Here is an 8,374-nt window from a genome sequence, read left to right as displayed (position 1 = left end):
GTCACCCTTTCAAGGAGCTTGAAAAGAGGGTTGGCCACTTGAGTGACCTTCAGTAGTTTAATACGTCTGTATGTAACTTGCATTTATCAAATGAGAGCTTGTTTTGTCCACTATGGTGTTTTCAATCCTATTAGCTGCCATGCTACTGTTGTAAAAGCTCTACTTGCTTTTTTCGTTTCAGTTAGAGTAGATGCATAGCAAGATGATTAAAAGTGTAAACTAAATGATAATTTATATTTTAATGCTGCAAATACTAGCTACAGTAGCCTGATAGGTGCAGCCAGTCAGCTCAGTGCCTTGAATTCCTTCCTCCAGAACAGCTCATGATATTCCAGGATGCATCACTCACGATATTCAGTGTGTTGCGCTGGCATAGTGGAGAGGTTAGTAAAAATGTCTGGTCAGCACAGAAGCAGTTGGTTAGTTTAAGAAAGCACCTTTCCTTCCCAGAAATGAAGGCTGGAATGCAAAAGGCACTCTGTAGCACTGTTTGGTATTATACATCTTGCATCAAAAATATGAAAGAAAACCCTGAAAACAGGATAAAAGCATCTGCTGATGAACAGAAATACCTCTGCAGAGAAATGATAGAAGTTGGAATTATGTGAAGAGGCAAAAATGATGCAGTGATTATGAAGCTTACAGAAAGAGATAAAGATAGCGCATCTTCAATTTAGTACTGACTTCTTGATCTGATTAAATATTATTATTATTCCAGTAGTGCTACAACTAATTCAATATTTGCTCATCCTACGAGTCTTTGGAGCTTTATTTCATTAAATATGTGGGACTTGAGACTAGTAGTAGTACTGACGCTTCTTGATTCTGTAGTCGACTGAAGCAGTTCTTGGGTGTCTTGTGTCCTGTCACATCAGTTGGGTAAGCTGCTTGTGGATTGACCTGTCAGCATGTGTACAAGTTTATTTAGCATGCACTGTTTGTACACAATACTTACATTCTCCACTTTTGTTTACAAATTACCCTGTGGTAGTACATTACTGGATGTTTCATTGTTGATCAAAAAAAAGTTGTCTATCTGTGTGTAATCCACTAGATGGTGTCATTAACTTGAGTTCAATGGACAAGCACCTCGATAGAGCTGGAGTTTATGTCAGTTTCTGTACTTACCTTTGAAGCTGCAGGTGCACCGAGGCAGTTTTGGAGAAGGCTGTGCTGTAAAGTCAATCATGGCCCTTGTGGTGAGTTTCATGCCTTTCAAGTGGCACAAAATTCAGATATTGGAAGCGTGAGGATAACACACTTAGTGTGGTGTGATTTGGGGTGGGGGGAGGTCTGCAGGTGAGGATAGCTGCTGCGTTTCAGCAGTTATGGCTCTAGCTACACTAAACCATCTGCAGAGGTTCCTTCCAACTCTGACAATTCCCCGTTCTGTTATTGATGATCTCTCGTTCAAGAATTACAGGGTAAGAGAGACTCATTATGTGCAGCAAAGCAGCTGGTAGCTGTGGCTTCCTACATAGGTTAGAATATAGCAGATCCCAAGGAATGGAGATGGGGGAAAGGAGTGCTAGGCTTGGTTGTCGGTTTCCTTTTAATTCCTGCTGTGCCACAGATTTGATAAGATACACTTTTATTTTAAGGGACAGATAATTCCTTTGTCCAAACCTGTTTTAAAAGGAATGGAAGAATTCACTTGGTGTCTGTAGAATGCCTTCCAGGAGCAGGTTACAACAGTTGTTTGGAAGTTCTCAATTTAAAATGATCTCTATAACTTCGTAGTGTTACCCCATTTGTCCAGGTTTTTGTGCACGTGAAGACTGCATATTAGAGATGGACCACTGTTGAGGAAGGACGAGGGTGACCGAGAATAATCATGTCCTGCATTAGAGACAAAATTTGGGCCTGCTTTTATGTCAGGGCCTCCTGCTGCCTATGAAGGGACTGAGTGGGGATGTTTGCTGACAATAACATTTTTTGAAAATTATTTCCTTGCTGACCTGTTGCAGCTTGTATAACTTGCAACTGTGAAACTGAGGTGGCGATATCACTTTTCTGAGTAGGTTAGCTTATCTAAGTTAGATTAAAATGCAAAAAATACACTAATTCAGAATTTGTCTTCTGGAGCAGAGGATAAGATTTTTTTATTGCTCCTGCTTTTCTCAAAAGGCAGACTTTTATAATCTGAGTTAGTGGGGAGCCGTTCATGTAACTGCATCCTGGTATATATGGTGTCCAACACAAAAAAAGACTAATCCTATAGCTCAGAGACCGGGGGGTGGGGGGTGGGGTGGTGACCAAAGAGATGGTCATAGAACATGTTTTAACTTGTCACAGTGAGACAAGGCTCAACTTGATCACTTCATTCAATATGAGTCGGCTCATTTTTAAATAGAGATGTTTCCTTACCCTTGGTTGGAAAATGTTGGTGTTCAAGATTGAACAGCAAATTAACATCAAGTTTCTTGTGAAATTGAAGAAGTCTGTGATGGAAACTTTTCAATTACTGATTGAGGCTTACAGTGAAGAAATCCCAAAGATCAAGTCAGTGCTCAAATATAAACATAAGAAAATGTGAAAGCAAAACTGATGGAGATCCTCAACAGCCTTTCAGAAAATGATCTGCAGAATTGCTTTGAATGTTGGCAGTGTCATATGCAGCTGTGTGTGTCAGCTCAGAAGGGAAGTATATTGAAGGTGGTCATTGTTGGTTTTTTAAATTTGTTTATTAAAAAGAGTTACAGTCTTGGATTGTTTGTGGGGTTTGGTTTTTTTTTGTGTCAGAACTCAGAAGTCTGTACTGATACTCTAGTACATTTGGCTGGTATTACAATGTGTGCAATTCCCATTAAGTCTGATACCTTTCAGAATGTATGCACACTCACCCTTGTTGTCTACTTACAACCCTGCAATAGTAAGGTGTACTTGATAACAAAAATTTCCTCTACCTTGTTCTAATCTGCTTATAACTAGAAGCATTTCTAAGGCTACCGTGCAATGCCTGAAAGTACTTTGGATGTGTCAGCCCATGGGAGATAAAAACAAAAATAGTTCCGATTTTTAAAGAAAGGTGCAGAAAGTGCTGGCAAACACTTGTGGCATAGATACCATAAACTATTATTTGTATTTTATTTTATTTCTGATTTGTGCTTGAAGCTGCAGGAACAGTGCCAGTGCAGAAGTATTAACTTCCATGTGCCTTCTGTTCCTGCGCCTTGGTGGCGTGCTTCCTGTTTACAAGGTAATTACTGTGTGCTGGACTGAGAGTATTTCAAGACCAGGTACTTCAGGCCACTGAGTTTATTGGCTCATGGAGTTACTACTGTGTAAACAGGAAACTCCATATGTGTATTACTCAAAAATATCTTCTTAATTAGTAATTTAATAAGATGGAGGAGACAGGGAAAGAAAAGGGAAACTTAAGTTCTTGGAAGCCAAGAAGTTTCCCCCCCATCTCTCAAAAGATACAGGTTTGGCTTCTTCTTCCCATCCTTGTTCCTGTTTGTGTTCATCGCCCATTTTCTTTCCTTCCAGCTTCTTCCTCCTCTCACTACTCCCCTTAGGTAATGTGATCTTCATGCTGATAGTGTTCAGGGAGGTATCTATTTATTTACACTGAGTTTCAAGGGGGGGTGAGATTTTTCTGAATAAATAAATATATTAAACCTGAAAAATGCTTTTGGAAGTGCTCGTTGTGAGAAAGACTGATGGACCCTAAAGTGTTGAGTAGTCACTTTGATGACAAGCACATTAGGACAAAGCTGAGTTTGTTGAGTGGTCCCATTGATTCTGGTTTTGTGGAGAGAACTGAAGAATCTGCATTTCGTAATAATCACTGCAATTTTTCTTTGTCAAAGCGCTCCTGTTTTAAAGAGTAGACTATTTTTCTATCACTTATCTTTTCAAATCCCCTAAAAAGTAAGGTTAGATGATATAACTGAGGTGGTCAGTGTATTTCTGCTGCCAGTTGTGGTAACTATCTCCTGCCTATCTTATATCTCGCCTGTCCCTTGCTTTCAATTGTGCTGCTCCCAGTTTTCACAATCATCACTGACCTGATTTCAATTGCTAATATGAAAGAAAACAGTTTCATTTTTCTTCCCTGCATAGCTTTCCAGAGTGTAAGTTGAAATGGCTTTTCAAGAGGTAGGATGAACACAGAGAAAACGCGACTGTCTCCTATTTGCAGCAGTAAATATTGTCCAGCTACAACTCAGTACATCTTTGTGCATTTTCTAGCTCAGTCCCCTGCTGAATCAGGAGGTGGCAGCATCTTGCATTGATGTGTGTGTTGATCCCAGACCAGTGTGAACTATTTTATTTTCTTTGCTGCAGGAAGGTGGTCTACAGCGGTTATGGCTGGAGGAAAGGACGTACAGGTTCCACTCTAGATCACTGGCATGAAAGTGCTAGACCTTGTCTGGAGATGGCAGGATTTGTTCTGGGTGTTATTTTGAGTGGTAAATTGATGCTCCTTGTGCTGTGTTTGTTTTCCTGCGAAACAAGAGAGGGTGCAAGATGGCAATTAAGCTCACCCCTGAGCTGTATTTCTCAGATCTCAGATCATCTCTGACTTTTGCATTTCACAGAATCACAGAATCACAAGGTTGGAAAGGACTCACTGGATCATTGAGTCCAACCATTCCTATCAATCACTAAACCATGCCCCTCACCACCTTATCCACCCGTCCTTTAAACACCTTCAGGGAAGGTAACTCAACCACCTCCCTGGGCAGCATGTTCCAGTGCCAAATGACCCTTTCCGTGAAAATTTTTTTCCTCATGTCAAGCCTGAACCTCCCCTGGCAGAGCTGGCCTGAATTCAGACATGCAGTTAAGGAACTGTGAAAGCTCCTATCTGAGCCTTACAGAAGCCACAAGATGCTAAGCAGATAGTTGAAGTTAAGCATGGCCTTATGTTCCTTGCTGAATCGTATTACAGTTGGCTCTTTATTGCCAATGAGCCCTATACTAGGACCTCAACTTATATGCTATGTTGCACTGAAGGGATGAGGAATGTATTTGGTATCCTCTAGTCATTCTCCTTTGTCAGCTGTGATTTATAGTTGCTGAAAAGTACAGCTCTCTTCTTGGTTGTCATGTCACTGGAAGTGTATGAACAATTATTGTGTGGTACAAACTGTCTAGCCCAATTAGACAAGGGTTTAAAGAACAGGCTTGACAAGACTAGGTGTCTACCTGTTACTATGATAGACCCTATCATTAGCTAGATAGCCCTACCTTAACTTATCCTGAAATAGATGGACAGCACTCTGATGAGAACCAAGGAATTCTTTTGGTCACAAAAATAGTGTTCAGTTCTCTGCCCACAGTAAGTATTCACACCCATTGGCAGCAGTGTAGTTTAAAGCTGTACATGATGGATAAATAGCTTTCAATAACATCATGGTAAGAACACATCAAGTTTCCTTGTCTCAAGCCAGTGTATTTTTCCTCCATTCTGTCCTCTCTGAGGAAGAAATGCAGCAGGCTTTCCTTTCTGATAGTACAGGCTTTCAAAAAATAACGGCAAGAGAGGCAGCACCATATGCTGCTTAGGTACCAGACTGTAAACGTCACCTTTTCCAGCTCTCGCTCTTGGAGCCAAGTACAATGAGGTCTTCAGAATGCTGACACTTCTGAACATCTTCTGCGTAGTTTCTGAGTGCAGGGAACAGTTCGTGGTTGGAGGTCTGATTAAAGACTGAATACAATCATTGGGATAGCGTTGCAGAGAAAGAAGGATGCTTGTGTTTGAGTTTGTAGGGGGATGTTCTATTAACAGGTAGTTCTAATCAAATCAGACCCCAGTTACCCGTCTATTTTTACTGGGGTTTCTGGTATCTAAGAAGGAGTGACACTTTTTCTCAATGGGAGCAGTAGCCTCTTTTCTACCTGACTTACCGCCCAACACACTTCAAATTCTTAAAATTTTAGAGCCTATTGAGCTTGTTGGAGGGCCCTTACTGCCTTATTGGTCTTTCTTTAATAAATCAGGTTCAAAGTAGCAGCTGCTCAGAGATTTAGACAATTAGAAACAATATCTGAGGGGAACTGAAGGGCAGGAGACAGCTAAGAAAAAAATGCAATTCATCTCATAATTGTAGAAATGTTTATTTAGCGTGCATGTCTGTTTTTTTCTGGGAGGGGAGTAGAAGTTATGTATATATGCATCCCTTGACCCCAAAAACGCGAAACCCAGCAGAATGGGACTAAATGTTATGTCATTCATAAAAAATGACAAATATTTCATGCAAACAGCCATTAGAAATTACGTAAGAAGTTACTGTCTCATTCTGCACATATAAGCATGTAGATAATGGTCAAGTTGAGATACATATGCATGTTCTACTGTGGCAGGAAAGTCCTTTGCTACCAATATTGTTCCCTCTGTGCATCTCCAGTCTTTATGGTCAGACTCTCAGCTGTGAATAAATATCTTGGATCAAATTATAAAAGCTGTGTTTATTTAGAAAATGGCTTACTGTATTTGATTTTAGATGGCTGCAGTGTGCATCACTATCAGTAGATAAGCTGGTGATAGCTATTTGTGTTTATGGTGTCTTTTGCTTCTGTGATGGATATAGTTTTTCCTATAATTTGTTCTCATGAAAGCCAGGTTGCCCTGTTCTTAACCTCTCATTCCAGCACCAAAGGAGCTATTAAGGCTGTGACTCTGTGTGTTGTCATTACAGTGCAGGTTTTGGCTTGTCTCTTGCTTCTGTACTCTCATTGTCTTCCAGGTGAATCACCACTGTTATCTGGTATCACACCTTATTTTTAAACCACAATGCTTTTCTGTTTCTAGGGCTGCTGGAAAACTTGTGCTTCATTGGATTGGTGTTTTAATTATTTTTGGTTTTGTTTTGTTTTCTGGGTGAATTTGCTTTTTTAATCACAGGGTTATATGTATTGCCCTCATCATGTGCTTAGAATCATGAGTCAGATAGCAAAACTATGAGGTTTCATAGTTAACCAGTAAAGCTATAATAGAAGCTGGAGCTGTAAGGATATTGTTGGGTCTTTTGATTCCTCCTCCATCACAGGCATGATCAACTACAGTTTATGCACTTCTGATTGTTTACTTGCAGAAGCTTTAGAATATCTGTAACTGAAGCTTGGAAGAACAGGTTGGACAATTATTAAGTGCTCAGATACCATAAGGGTGGGTGTTGTATTGCCATTGAGTTTTAGAAGTAGGATTCATACTTTAGTGCTTTGCCTCATGGTAAGTGTTAAAAGAATAAAACTAAATTACCAAGAACTATCTTGTCCACAGTGGGAAGAGGTGGAATGGTGGAAGGAAAGCATTGGGTTGAATCAGTGATCATAGTCAGTGTTGACAGGGCTGCATGTTTTTGAAGCCTTAATCTCATATAGTAAGTTTCAGCATGGCACCAAAAATGTTGAAGCTCAAAGAAATTGTTCATCCTTCTCAGGGAATTATCCATGAACTGGATTCAAGAAATGTCTCTTAGTTGAGAGAGCACTTCTCAGCTTGTGTGTACATCCTCCTCGAATCATTTAAACTAATAATATTTTAAATTATATCCTGAAGGGCTTCTACAAATTTGGAAACTAAGTTTGCCCCCGTTATGCACATACCTCCTCCACCTCCCTCCAAAACACCCACCATTGTAAAGCAGAGTACAATGACGATGACTCCCTCTCCTTGTACGGTGTGGTACAGTACTTTGGTTGAATAATTATGGGCTAACCCTTAATGACTGAGTCCTGCTGCTGAAAGCTGTGGTGCCAGTTGTGTGGCAGGGCTTCCTGTGGGGTTTGATAAGCCTTGCTGAAAAGCATTGATTTTCAGGGAGACTGTACATGTGCCAGAGGGAGCAGGAGGGGCCTTAGGTGACTCCTGTGACTTTGTAGGCTTTGTCCCAGAGAGGAGTTATTGTGGGAGCAGGTGATGAAATGGAATAGAAGAGATTTAATATGTAGGCAATGGTGGTTCACTCTAGAAAAAGACTAAACATTTGACTTGTCGTATCAGATGTTCTCTGGGAGCATCTACTCCTCAAACTTTTTCATACAGCTCTGTGTTGATGTGTAGGAAATAGTGCTTATCCTTTCCTTCTAAACTTTGGCCCTCTTTCTGTTGGTTGTTGGACCAATGTGCTTCTGCAGCTCATTGCAGCTGCACTGTGAACTGCCACTTGTTCTGCCTTCTTCATGCTCTTCCTCCACCACCTGGCTTTCTATGCAATGCACTGATAAATCCTGCTACAGAGCAAGGCAACTAAGTACACCTCACCTCCTCTGACCTAGGTGTAGAAATTCTTGCATGTTGAGATTTTTTTTCAGGCTCAGCTTGCTGGGCAATTCTTCAGATGTGTCATAATACATAGGTCTAATTTAGTTAGCAGGGTTTTTTTTTTTTGAGTTTGTCAGCAACATTGGGTCACAA

Source organism: Phaenicophaeus curvirostris, chromosome 4, assembly GCF_032191515.1.
Source record: "Phaenicophaeus curvirostris isolate KB17595 chromosome 4, BPBGC_Pcur_1.0, whole genome shotgun sequence".
Classification (NCBI taxonomy): Eukaryota; Metazoa; Chordata; class Aves; order Cuculiformes; family Cuculidae; genus Phaenicophaeus; species Phaenicophaeus curvirostris.
This window is presented reverse-complemented; position numbering follows the sequence as displayed.